The sequence below is a fragment of the Myotis daubentonii genome, chromosome 5, assembly GCF_963259705.1.
Source record: "Myotis daubentonii chromosome 5, mMyoDau2.1, whole genome shotgun sequence".
In the NCBI taxonomy this organism is placed as follows: Eukaryota; Metazoa; Chordata; class Mammalia; order Chiroptera; family Vespertilionidae; genus Myotis; species Myotis daubentonii.
In genome coordinates, this window is record NC_081844.1 from 13,198,947 (window position 1) to 13,213,718 (window position 14,772).

The following is a 14,772-nucleotide window of genomic DNA, read 5'->3' on the forward strand; positions in this document are numbered from 1 at the left end:
ATTTTTGTTTTGTTTTGTTAATTCTCACCCAAGGATATTTTTTCCATTGATTTTTAGAGTGGGAGGGAGGGGGAGAGACAGAGAGAGAGAAACATCGATGTGAGAGAGAAACATCATTGATTGCTTCCCACATGTGCTCCGACCGGGCCATGGATAGAGCCTCCACCGAGGTATGTGCATGCCCCTGACCAGAATCGAACCCCAGGCCTTTCGGTCTGAGGGCCGATGCTCCAACCACTGAGTCAAACTGGGCAGGGCTAATAATAATTGTTTTATAAGCACAAAATCAAAGGCATAATGAACATTTTAGATACTTTCCTCAAGACAACATGAAATCTCTAGTCAAGTAGAACAGGGGATTAAAAACTAACCTGTGGTATGTTTTTAAAAGATTGGGGAAAAGTGTCAAAACTCTAATAATGATTATCTTTGGGTGGCAAAATTTGCGGGGGGGGGGGGGGGGTCGTTTTTTCTTTCCTGTATTTCCCCAATATTCTGTAATATTAGTGTGATGGTTAATTTTACACATCAGTGTGACTGGGTCACAGTGATGCACCAAGGGGTGTCCAGATATCTGGTCAGAAATTATTCTGGGTGTTTCTGTGAGGGTGTTTTGGATGAGACTGGCATTTGAATCAGGAAACTGAGCAAAGCAGATTGCCCTCCCCAATGTGGGTGGGCCTTGTTTAATCTCTTGAAAACCTGAATAGAATAACAAGGCTGGTGAGAGAGAACCCCTCCATAACTGTCTTTGAGCTGGGACATCAGTCTTCTCCAGCCTTCGGAAAGAGACTTGGACTGACTTACACCCTCAGCCTCCTGGGTCTCCAGCTTGCCAGCTACAGATCGTGGGACTTCTCAGCCTCCAGAATTGCATGAGCCAATTTCTTAATATATCTTATTAGTTTTGTTTCTCTGGAGGACACAAATACAACTAGTTTTGCATTTATACTTTTACTAGCTTCTACAATATTATTTCTGTAATTAGAAAATAACTTTTAAAATTCATCTATGCAAATTTAGGAAGAACTATGTACTTATGCAAAGACAGCCTAACAGATTAATCCCACTGAGAGAGCATTTGTGTTTCATTTTAGGTTTAATTTTGATATTTATTCTTACCACATAAATCTTAAGGCACCTAGAAAGTATTAACTTCAATGTTATTTACATAACATTACTCAAAAGCCTTTACTGGTTTTGAAAGTATAGTTTTTTGGTTTGAAATTTTGCATTGGAAGTGAAATCAGTTTATAATTACTAGTATATGAAATCAATAATAGCAAAAGTCTTAGCCTTGTTTTTAAATCAGATGGCATTAAACAATACAATTAACAGTAATGAACATTTAAAATTTTTTTACCAAGTGCTGCATTATTTTATTCAGTCATCACAATAATCCTGTGTTTTAGGCACATCAGCCACATTTTATAAGGGAGGATATCTCAGATGGCAGAGAAACAGCAACTCACCGAAGGTCACAGGGGCTAGCAGGTAACAGGGCTGGGGCTCGAACTCAGGGCCTCTACTTCCCAATCGTATGCTCTCCCCTATGAAGGGTGACACTGTCCCCTGCTTGAAGAGCTCACTGTCAGGACCAGGCAGATACCCAGGAAACGCCATCGGAGTTTAAGATTCAGCATTAATTCTGAGTGTATTTTCACTGACTTTCATCAATTATAGCAAGTCGTGCCTGACTTGCTCCATTTTAAAAACTGAAGTTCAAAGTTGGAAAAGAATTTACCCCCCAGTTAGTGGCAGCTCCAGAAAGAGAAGCCTGGAATGATGGCTTGTGCTCCAAATGAGGCATAAACATGGACCTAGCTGCAGCCCACGAAGCCGTGTTCTGAGGAGGCTGAGTGAAAGCAGCCTTCCCCTCTGTCCAGATGTTCAGAAACAACAGAATGTAATAATTCAGAGGGGGAAACACTTTTGTTTTATTGTTGACTTTTTATTAAGTTTTACAAAATCAGTGATTCTCTTTAGGGCCCTCAAATCATTGATTTCTTCTGCATAGAATGCCAAGAATTGGATGTCCTTTAATAATTAATGTCTTCCTTCAGATCATCCAGAATAGGACTAGGGAGGGCAGTGGTAAGAATGGTGTGGGAAGAAAGGGAAAAACAAGAAGGGAGAAAGGAGCAACGACAAAGGAAAAGAATACAGAAAAAATTCATTTTTGCCATTATAATTAACCACCATTTTTGAGGATTTTCTAAGAGGTGTTTTGTGTATATTAAGTATCACAAAAACACTTGAAAGGCAGACATTGCCATTATTTTAGACAATGAATTTGAGATCAACCTGCTCAGGGCCACGCAGCTAAATGGAGAAGCTGGGATCTGAATCCAGGTCAATCGGACTCTAGAGTCTGAGTTCTCGACTCATGAGAGAACTGTTTCCCATTTCTAAGCTCTATAGGCAGGGACCCCAAATATTCCTGATGCTCTTTCCCAACTTGGACAAATAATGGCTAAAAGGTGGTTCCCAAGCTACTTAGAGTTTTTTATCTATTAAAGCTCATGATCTGTGAATTAAGATTCTTTTCCCATTGAACTTTTAATGCAATTGAGAGTCAGGGCTGTTGATTAAAACACAGGATTTTATTTGAAGTGGAATTAATGCTGGTACCAACAGGGTCCTGCTAGAATTCCTCTGTACTAAAATTTTCCAAAGGCGATGTCATCCCAACAAACAAGGTTGTTCTCCATGTTTAGCCACAAGCAGATGGTGCCAGGTCTATCAGCTACAGTTAGCTGGGAAATCCTCAAAGGAAATGGGGTGGGGTGGGAGGTGGGGGAGAAAGAGAACCAAAGAACCTATATGCATACTAGAGGTCCAGTACACGAATTCGTGCATGGGTGGGGTCTGGCCAGCCTACCCGATCGGCCGATTGGGGCCAGACCAGCTGGGGGGAGGGGCCGTGGGAGGTTGGCCAGCCGGTTGGCCTGCCACAGGGCGCATCATAGCCACAGGTCGTTATAATAACCCATGGACACAGGCAATTGTGTGGTGAAGGCCTGGGGAGGGGACGGGAGTGGAAACATCTATAATACTTTCAGCGATAATTTTTAAAAAAGAACAAATGAACAGCTCTCCATTGCTCCTAGAGTCTCTGACCAGAGCCAAAGGCATGTTGATAGATGATATCTCCAGTTTCTCAAGTCCTAACCACCCAAAATGTTAACCATCGAAGCACTCCTGGGAAAATAAATCTTCATTTCAAAAACCTGACTAAAGGTGTCCAAAGATAAAAGAGCTGGTTTCCAGCCAGCAACAAAGCTGTGCAAAAGGATTACACTTATTTTGAATTAAAGTTCTGGTGAGCTTATCAGAATTAGAAAGCGCTGGGAAAACAAGACCCCTATGTTGGAGCCACAGAAGCTCAGTTCAGTGGAGATTAGCAAACACTGACCTGAGGGACCCCAGTAAAGTCACTTCTTGTTTTCTTTACTTTTCTCATTTTTATAGAATGTGGTCATCAATCTAAAACAAAGAATGCCTTTTTGTTGTTGCTAGTCCTCACCTGAGGAAAAATTTTCCATTGATTTTTAGAAAGAGAGGAAGGGGTAAAGGGAGGGGGAGAGAGAAATATCGATGAAAGACACATCATTGGTTGTCTCCCGCATATGCCCCAACTGGGGCTGGGGATTGAACCCACAACCCCTTCGTTCAGTGCACAGGCTAATGCTCTAACCACTGAGAACACGAGCCAGGGCCAAAGAATAGCTTTTTTAAAATATTTTTAATTGATTTCAGAGAGGAAGGGAGAGGGACAGAGAGAGCTAGAAACATCAATGAAGAGAATAATTGATTGGCTGCCTCCTGCACACTCCCTACTGAAGATCAAGCCCACAACCCAGGCATGAGCTGGCAACCTGGGCATGTGCCCTGACTGGGAATCAAACCATGGTTCATAGGTTGACTCTGAACCACTGAACCACACCAGCCAGGCAAGAATACCATTTTTGTTAAGAGTGTTGTTTTGGAATAACTGGGATTTGAACCCAAGAACTGGTCCAAATCCCAGTTCTACCACTTCCTAAGGTCCTTTGTGCAACTTACTAACCATCTTGAGTCTTAGTTACCAACCAGGCAACCTACTAACTCGAGTCTCCTTAGTTGCTATAATTTGCAAAATGTGATGATGATGTCTGCTTGACAATGCTGTTGAGAGAATTCCATGAAATATTTTCCAAGGCATCCAGTACATGTCTGGACATAATATGTGCTCAGTAAAACTTGGTTGGGTCATGGTCTGAATGTGGGTCAGGAAGAAACAAACTGTGGAAGGCTCCATGTCTGGGCCTGCCATCAGCAGTTATGTGGCCTTGGCAAGTTACTCCAACTCTGTGGCTGCCAGTTTCCTCATCTGCAAAGCAAAATAGTCCCTGAATTCTTCATCTCTGTCATTTTATGATTTTAGAAAAATGTTTTTTATAGAGCTGGATATCACAAACTACAAGCACAAAATAATACATCCTGAAATTTACAATCAACATTTTTGATGTCAATGTCCACGACATAGGGACATGTTACAGGTGAGAGTCGTCAGGAAATATAAGATACATTTTTTAAAGCAGTGGTTCTCAACCTGTGGGTCGCGATCCCTTTGGTGGTCGAACATCCCTTTCACAGGGGTCGCCTAAGACCATCCTGCATATCAGATATTTACATTACGATTCATAACAGTAGCAACGTTACAGTTATGAAGTAGCAACGAAAATAATTTTATGGTTGGGTCACAACATGAGGAACTGTATTTAAAGGGCCAGAAGTTTGAGAACCACTGTTTAAAGGATGGATTCCCAATGCCCTTGGCAGAAGCTGTTGGAGAAAGTGGACTAGCTGCTCCCCAATTGGAGGCTAACTCCGTTAGAAAGGCGCTTCCTTTCTCACCTGTAAGTTTCTTAGTACCATTGTCTTAACTAGAGCAAGGAGCTGCAGGGACCCCTTAACTTTAGTCACCTTCTCAGTGTAAAGCTAGCATGCCACTAAATTTACGCCCGGCTCGCTGGCTGGTTATTGTCATTTAATAAACATTCCTTTTGGCATTTGCTGCCCGAAACCTTTAATACACGACCTGTGCCAGTTCCTCCTCCTGGACCTCCGGACAGACATGGCAGCAGCTGCCCACAGCTCAGATAGATTTCTTCCTGGGGTTCAAGTGTCCCGCAGAATAGAGGGGTGTCCATGTAACTCGAATCACCACAGAACTGATTTAGGATGAGCAAGACCCCCTGATGGAAACCCTGTTCTTTCACGAGTCTCTAGCAAAAAGCTCTGGCAAGCTTCTTCGGTCCTTGGCTAAAACGCACACCTGACCCCACTGGGAAACCAGAGGTGGTGGGGGGTGAAAATATCCATGTACTCGATTTCCATGGCCCGAGTGGGCTAAGAATTTTGAATAAGTTGCATAAAATGTTTAGCAAAAGCTAGTGCATTCAGTACAGGATTACACAACCAACCACCTTGCTGATTACACATAACCTCCCCACCAACCCCCAAAAAAATTTAATACAGAAAAATCTAAACTAGGAGTGAGGAGTACAGTTGTTGAGATTTGTGTGCCAATGGGACTGATTTCCTTTGGTAGGATGCGGCTCTGGGCTAAGAACATGAAAGACTAGACGTGGAAGATGTCTCCAAAATGGAGCAAAGGGGTTTGTTGGGTCTGAAATTACGGGGCTGAGGGCAGCAGCTTTTCATCAAGGGCATTTCTGATCACATAGCAAGTCCGGCACAGAGGAAATTCTCACCTTCCCTGCATAACTCTCCTCCTTTCACAGCCCCGAATGCTTGCCTCTCTAGTGATAGCATCTTCATCAGAGACTGGAGATGTAAACAGACTCCTAATTCCAGCTCCACCACTCTGCTGGCTGTGGGACCATGTCAGACTTACCTCTGTAAGTCTGTTTCCTTATCTGTCAAATGGGCTTAATAATGAGGGCACATGGGAAGACATCTAGTGACTACACTGTGGATACACAATACACGGGGAATGGGTTTCTGCAACAAGAAGGCGCAGAGTGCTGTGCTGATGAAATCAAGAGGAACCACATCTGTATTATTTGATTTCCACAGCAGCCTCATAAAGTAGGTACCACTAATATTCCCATTTTACAGACAGGTTAACTGAAACTAGCAGACTTTTATTTCCTAAGCAGTTTACTTTTTCATTAACGTGTGCATGCTTGTGTGATTTCCTGTGTGTAGCCTCATAGGGCAGTGGCAAAAGGAGGAGGCAAAAGCCTACAGGATCTGGCAGTGCCAGGCAGTCTCCCATCCACGTACTGACCGGGCCCGACCTTGCTTAGCTTCTGAGATCAGACGAGATCGGACATGTTCAGGGTGGTATGGAGGTAGACAGCACTTTACTTCTTGAAATTTTCGTTTGAAATAATTATGGAATCACAGGAAGTTGCAAAAATAGTAGAGAAGTCCCATGTCCCCTTCCCCCAACTTTCCCCATGCTTACATCTTACCTAACTGCGGCCCCACTGGGGCTATGCAGTTTCCTCAGGTGCACCTTCAGGAATGGAGCTGAACCTGAGGCTGACAGTCGGGGCACCATCGGGACCACTGCAGGGTTTTTATTGGGATAAAGGAATCGATTTCAGTGCCTGGGGACCCTGTCCTAATGTTCTGAGAGCAGACTTATGAGACAAGATAATAATTGAGGTTCACTGGCGGGTTAGAATGCTTCTGCCCTACGAATCCACTTGTCGCTGGTCCTGCCAACTCAGTACATGGTCCTCTAATGTGTTAACTAGGCTCTGGATACCGACCGGCTTCCAGCTGGGCATTTGGTGATGAAAGGCTTGCTGTTTTATTACCAGTCCCTCTGGTTCATCAGCTCTTCCCTCCATTCTGTTCACCATTCCAAGTTCACACTATCTGAAGCCAGCAGACGTATATGGCCAATTCTACCCGCCCCTTCCCTATCCAACTTGTGAACTTGGAAAAGAAAATCGCTTCCACATTTCTTACCACAGTATTTATTAGAGGGGAGTTATTTCATCTATCATTAACATCCGTCTCAGAGAAGAGGTTCCCAGGAAATGGGAAACTTGGCCTTTTCCTTTGGCTCGGATATTGCTCGCAGGGCCACACTACACTGACGACCGTGGGGAAGATTCCCAAATGCTTGACAACTGTGGCTTCTTTTCTCTTGGCCATGATGCCCGCAGGCCAAAAAGCCCTTCAGGAAAATTAAAGTATGAAGCAGCACCCCCACTCCGGCTGCCCCCCTTTCCTCACGGCTCCTGGGAGACAATGCCTACACTGGAAGGCCACCGTTTTGTGGCTGCTGCCTCCTAACCTGATCCACGTCTGGTGGCACACCCTGGCTCATGAAACTGAGGAAGTCTGGGCAATGGCAACAACAAAGAATACTTGTACTCCTTTAAAAAACAAAGGAGAAATGTTCTCCCTGACCCCAGTACAACAAAAGCCTGTAGTGAAAATAGCACCCTGCTCAGCTGCAATAAGGTGAAAGGTTAAATGTGGACAGAGTAGTCATATACACGCGGTTTCTTAGTTTTCTGGTGGGAATACTTAACAACTTAAGTATGTTTCCCCAGGAGGTAATCTATTATATTTTGTCCAATTTCTTCCTCCAAGAACTGAATCAAGTCATGATGTAATGCCCAGGGGAGAACAATCTTCTGGAAACAGAGTATCTTTCTGGGGACAAGGTTGAGGAAAACATCTTAATACTGTTGGCCTGGTGGTAACAGCTCTTGACTTACAGAGATGGCAGAGCGAGAGCCAGGAAGGCTGTGAAACGTCAGAGGACACACACCTCCCAAGTGTTTGGGATGGGCCTACAATGGTTTTCGTTCTTGGAGAAATACAGGCGTAAATCCACTCAGACATTTACGGGACAGCTGCAGGACACGGGCACGTCCTGCAGGGACCGAGCTGGCGATGCTGCCGGCTCAGTGTCGGCATCTAAGTGCAGATGCGGTCTTGACTTCCAGTTTAAACAGTGTTTCTTCTGGCTTCTTTCCTGCCTCCAATTCCCTCTCTCCCAAAAAATATTAGGGAAGAAAAGGTAAATCAACACTCATCATTCACTTAAGGAAAACAGATGCAACTCTGGTTATTTGTGAGAGGTTCTGGATGACTTCAAGCCCACTGTAGCTATTCATTCCAAGAATCCTCCAACTAAACTTTTATGAAAACAGCCAACAAGTACCCTAATGGCCTGGTTTCCTAAGCACCGGGTGCTGGAGGGTGGAGGCGGCAGTTGAAACAGGTATAAACAGCAGCCGGCTAGGAGGTGGCCTCTGATCCATCTCTCCCCAGGCTCTATCACTGCTCACGGCCCTAGAGAAAAGCACTCCCCTTCGGTTCCTCTTCTAAGATGGGAACAACAGTACATCTCATTCTGTACTCCCAGAGACAGAGCACATGCCAATACGTTAGAGGGTGTTTTGTAGGTCTTACTATACAAAATATGTGTTGTGTGTGGTTTGCCAAAAAATTATAAGGTTGAAGGTCAAAGCCTAGATGAGGAGGGGTTCTGAGATGAGGTGGGTGAGCCTAGGTTAGCTACTTAAAGGAAAGTTTCATCGTTTCTAAGGGGAAAGGAAGCCACAATGGGAATTAAAAGGCTCCAAGTTGGTTGCAAAAGGTATATTACTTTTTTAAAATACATTTTTATTGATTTCAGAGAGGAAAGGAGAGGGAGAAATAGATAGAAACATCAATGATGTAAGAGATTCATTAATCGGCTGCCTCCTGCATGCCCCCCATGGGAATCCAGCCCTAAACCTGGGCATGTGCCCTGACAGGAATTAAACCGTGACCTCTGGTTCATAGGTTGACACTCAACCACTGAGCCACACCAGCTGGGCTATTACTTTCAATCTAAAAATAAGTTTACTTGGCAAACAAGGAACACTTCAGCTCTCACAAGGTTAAAAAAAGTAGAACTTGGATAAACCAGAGTGTCCAATTATTCCTACCCTACCCAGTGAAAGAACCCCATTTAAACGTGAAGACTAAGAACTGAAAGGAACACTTAAAATAAAAAATAAGAGACAGCCTTTCACCAAGAAGTTTGTATTCTGCTCCCCACCCCGCCCTTCTCGAATCTTACTTACACTCACACTCACCTCTCAACAGCCTGGGAGCCATGGACCTCACAAGACCCACCTACCCATCCATGGAGGTCTACTTCCCACCTTCCAGGCACACTGCAAAGAACTAAGCACCCGCTCCTTCAAATGACTTATGTTGAGAACAGGCAGGTCAGGCCAGTTGATGGGCATACAGTTGGACTCTGTAGAAATCTTTGTATCAATCCGCAGGGTTTCTAACTGAAATGGAAGATGCAGGCACTGCTTAATCTGTAGTGTTTACGATATGCAAAGTTAACAGCCAATTAAATGATCCAATGGCTTATTTCCAGTCACACACGAAAACATTCAATGAAAATTAGAATTTTATATTTCAAAGGGAGATTAAGTCTTTGCTACCACTTTTAGAGGCTGATTGCTGCACTTAAAAACATATGTTTCCAGTGTTTCTTGTTTAAGGCACCTATTGGTCACAGGTGGCCACAGATTTTAAGTTATGATTGTGACCAATTTGAAAAATATATTTTCTAGGGCCTTGAAGCGCAGTGGCGCATTACAAAATGAATTATCTTGATTGTGCAGAGTCCTGTCTCCCCACGGATCCAAAGGGTGGGATACTTAATCACCTCAGGGGGTGGCTGGAGTCCGTAACCAACGTTGGAGTCACATCATAAAGACATGTCACTGATGGCTTCTCTGGGGCCATAGCAGGCTACCATCAAGGGGGTTCTATTGCATATTTGCAGGGTCTGATAGTCCTAGAATTCGCAGATTCTTAGTGGTCTTTCTACGTGTTTAAATACTTAAATTCAAGCATTTATTACTCTACTGGGACCTCTGTAGAATTATTTACATTTGGAGTTACTATTATCGAAGAGTTCACTTTAAAAATATCAGCGCAAAAAAATAGTCAATTTAAAAGTATTACCACAAATGCAATTCCTTAAGACAAATATCTGTGTTTTTTTAAATGCCACCTGTAAGCTGTAAATATGTGTATTAATTTTCCCCACAGTATTTGCTTTGGCTGTGACCTATCCTAATATTCAGTTGAACAAGGGCTAACAATTGTCAAACCAAATTCTTGTTTGAGAGCTAAGCTCTAACTACTGCCAGTTTGAGAGAAACACACATGCAGGTTTAGGGAATATGTTTTGTTTGTTTTGGCTGTGACACAGGGCAGAACAGTTTCCATCCCATTTGAATGCATTCAAGAGAGTTTGAAATATTGCACAATAAAAGTCATTCATTATATCTGTCTCCTTTCCCTTCCAAAAACAAAAATGGCTGCCCCGTTCCAAATCTACACAGGGGGCAGGAAGAAGGGAGTCACAGGGTCACTGGAAATCACCCAAGACTAACACCAGGTTTTTCAGGTCTGAGTTAGGGAATACTTCTGAAATCTTCATTCCCAACGTGTACTTAAAACAAGAAAAGACTGGTCATGTTGGATTATAGCTCCGTTTTGAACAATTAGAAAATGAACATTGTTCATGTTCCTATTTTAGGCATAAAATCACACACTTTACCTCCTAGTGCCTGGCATCTAAACTTACATGATTTGAAAAGTCCCTTTACTCACTTTCTCTATGAAGATTAAACAGTTTTATACTGAAAAATTTTATACTGAAAAAAAAAATGTATTTCACTGGTTGGACCATACATTTGGAAGAATCTATTTTTGCCAGCACCTGATGCTACTTAGCAGCTATTTGATAGCCTCTGTAGAGAAAACAATGACATTTATTTCGTGTTCACCCATGAGCACCCTGAATATCAGAACACTGGAAATGCAGGCTGTTTTTAAATGGCAGAAATAGAAATGCCACTAACAAAACACCACCTTTAACTATTTATAAAGCAAACTTCAAGTGGGTGAAGAAGGCCACGCACGAGAATGGAACATTAGATGTAATGAAAAAAAGTAACAGTTACCTTTACACTTCAGCACTTTAAAACTCACACATAAATACACTTGTAGGAATTTGAAACTTTATAAAATGAATAACTTGAATTTCATGCTTTACATCTAAATCCAAAACGCCTGCAGTTGGCACCCCCGCGGGCCACTTTTATCATCGAGAATATAAATTAAACCACTGAATCAGACAATGTGTGTGCCATGAACTGGGAAAAGGGAAGACTTAGAAAAGCTGGTCTCCACTACTCTTTGGAAATTTTGGAAATGTTGACCTACCCCTTAGAAAATGCAAACTTGTAGTTTTCTTTAATGTGCTTGCTCATTTATTTTTCTTTTCATATAAGTGATATAGAAGCAGTTCCAGACAATCCTGCTTCCAAACATCCTAAAATTCTCTAAAACCTTCCTCATAAATCTTAAAATTAAGGTCACAGCAGGCTAAGGATAATCTTGGTTGAAGCTGGGGGGGGGGGGGGGGGCAGAAGTATGGACCAGGAGAGTGGCAGTAGTTAATAATCTTCTCACTAAAGCTATTGTTACTCGTAGTCTGTATCACCATTTCGCAAAAAGCAGACAAGCATCAAAGAATGCGTAAGAACGAACAAAGCAGCGCAATATTAGACACACTTGAACTGTTAGGCCACAGTACATTAGTAAACTAGTCCATTCTAGAGCCAAGTCAAAGATATGAAATAATCTTCAAATAAATTTAAGACAAAAAACACCACTTTTTTGTATGTGCTATGACTTATTGTAACTTAATTTCATCCCAGTACTGCTCATTTGATCTAGGACTCCAAGCCCAGATTTGGCCGTGCAGACATACAAAACCTGGTAGTACAACACAGAAATGCACCAGCATTCAAGAGGAGAGATTCGTCCAGATGTATTCATAGGTTAGAATATAATGGGAAGTTAAGAAAAATACTTAAAAACAAATATGTGTATAAGATGAATCCAACTTACATTGTCTGGTCTCAGTAAGTAAACTTGAAAGGATGTTTGAAGTAGAACGTGCCTTTGGATCCCCGTTCTTCTAAAACTCGTATCAGTGAACTTTAAATATCACTTCATCACTTCTTCCAGAAAATATAAAACAAGCTTGAACTGATCAGAAGCTGACGCCACCAGGGCTGAGAGGCCCAGGGCATTTCTTTATAATCAGACCCTGTGTTATACCAGTAATTCTGCCCCTTAGAGTACTGAGCCTCCTGAAGGCAGTGATCACACTTAGAAGTTGTGCCTGGAACACAGATGAATGAATCCACAATCTGCCTGCCTAGGGAGACCTGGTAACACTTTCCCATGTTAAGAAATAATTCTCAAATGCTAAGGCCACTTTCTGACATTTTTGTGTGTGACAATTCCAATACCAAACCAAACTATAATAAAACCTTAATTTCTGAGAAATGAATCAGACTTATTAGATAACTTAATTTTTTTTAGCAAACTTAATTTTGAATCTTATTTTAACTCCATTCTCTTACTGATAAAATATTGCACAATGTTTAAAAAGAGAATTCTTTCTCAATAACTAATCTTAAAGTGACTAGGGGTGATTTTAAATTAAGAACTTTAGCAAACCAGTTTACCAGAAGATGAGGTTGAATGTGTAGGTACCCCAAGGAAGTTGATCTCCTTACCATATTTCTAATAGCATAGTATTTACTGACTTTTTGCCCTAAATGGCAATACAGGTCTGGTACAATTGTAGGCTCCAGATAGAATTGGTTGGTCAAGCTTCTACTGTCCTCTTCCCTCACAAAAAGAACTTTAACGGTAGCCGGGTTGGCACGGTGGATAGAGCACTGGCCCGCAACCCAGGCATGTGCCCTTGACTGGAATTGAACCAGCAACCCTCAGTCCTCGGGCCAACACTCTATCCACTGAGCCAAACCAGGTAGGGCTGGGTTTTTTTTGTTGTTGTTGTTTGTTTTTTTAAAGAACTTTAAACATTTACTATGACCCAGATTCACAGTAAAAATTTTTTAGAATCAAGATGGCGTGATGGTGGTTACAGAGACACACAGATCAATGGAACAGAATAAAAGTCCAGAAATAGACCTTCACATATTCCAACTGATTGCAACAAAGGTGCCATTGTCATTCAATGAGAAATGCATAATCTTTTCAACAAATGATTTCCATTAAAAAACAACAACAAACGCCCTTGCCTTACACAATATACAAAAATTAACTCAACGTAGACCAACACCTGTATAAGAAAACATAGGAGAAAATCTCAGTGCCCTTGAGTCATGCAAAGATTTCTTGGATAAGACACAAAAGCACGAACCATTAAAGAATAAAATGGATAAATTAGATTATAACAAAATTTATGTCTGCTCTTCAAAAGACACTGCTAAGAAAATAGGAAGACAAGCCACTGACTGGGAAAAAATATTTACAGACATATATCTAATAAAGGCCTTGTATCCAAATATACACAGAACTCTTTCAATTCAATGAGACAAAAAAACAACAACAACCATGAGCAGTGGAATTGACACTTCAGTAAAGAGGATATAAGGATGGCAAACAAAATAGAAAAAGATGTTTATTAGGAAAATATACATCAAAACCACAATGAGATACTATTGCACCGCATACCTACTAGAATGCCTATTATGAAAGGGACTGACAGTACCAGGTTTCTGGTGAAAATGTGAAGCTACTGGGACAACTTTGCTGCAGGTAAGAATGCAAAATGGTGCAGCCCTTCATAAAGCTTGGTGGTTTCGTAGCTAAACAGTTAAAACATATCCCAATAGTACATCCCAGGAATCCCACTCCTAAGCATTTACCCCAAGATAAATGAAAACACATGTCTATAAAAAATATCCTTATGTGACTGTGTATAGGAGCTTTATTTGGAACAACCAAAAAACAACAACAAAACAAAACAGAAACAACCCAAATAGCCATCAATTGGTGAGTAAACAAATTGGTACACCCATAAAATGGAATATTACTTAGCAATAAACAGAAATCGACTACTTATGACATGCGACATTGATGAATCTCAAAAGCTTATGCTAGATTTAAAAAGGACATATATACTATATGATCCCATTTATATGATATTCTGGAAAAGGCAAAACTATAAGGATAGCTATCAGTGAGGGAGGGGCTGTGAGGGGCCAGGTTGAGGGAGAAGGGACTGACAGCAAGGAGGTAGGAGAGAACCTTTGGGGTGATGAATATGTTCTATTACTTGGCTGTGGTAGTGGTTACAGGACTTGATGAATTTGCCAAAATTCAAACTGTAAGTTCAAAAGGGGTGAACTTTATTGTAGGTTAATTATTCCTCAAGAAACCTGGTGTAAAAAAAGAAAAAGCCCTTTTAATATAAAGCATGAATCAGGTATTATTAATCATTTTTCCTTCTTAGGCCAAATCTAAATCTGACCCTTAATCCTATGACTTAAGCGCCTGTGGGAACAGTAGGAGAGAAAATGGAAGCCAAGTGGCAGGACAACATGAGAGACAGAAAGAAGGCAAAGAGGCCAAATTCGTTATAAAGGGGCTTTGCCAGGTATGATTTATAAAAGAGAACTTAATAACCACTTTAATTTCAGGGAATTTATCTTATATTTTCACACAAACCCAGTGTGGCTTAATTTTCAATAACAACAAAAAAAAGACAAGTAGCATGCATTAGGAAGGAAATGACTACATGATAAATACCAAAGTTATGTAATTCTACGAAAAGGGCTTAAAATACCGAAGAGCACTAGGGCTCCCCATGTTAAGACTGAGGATACT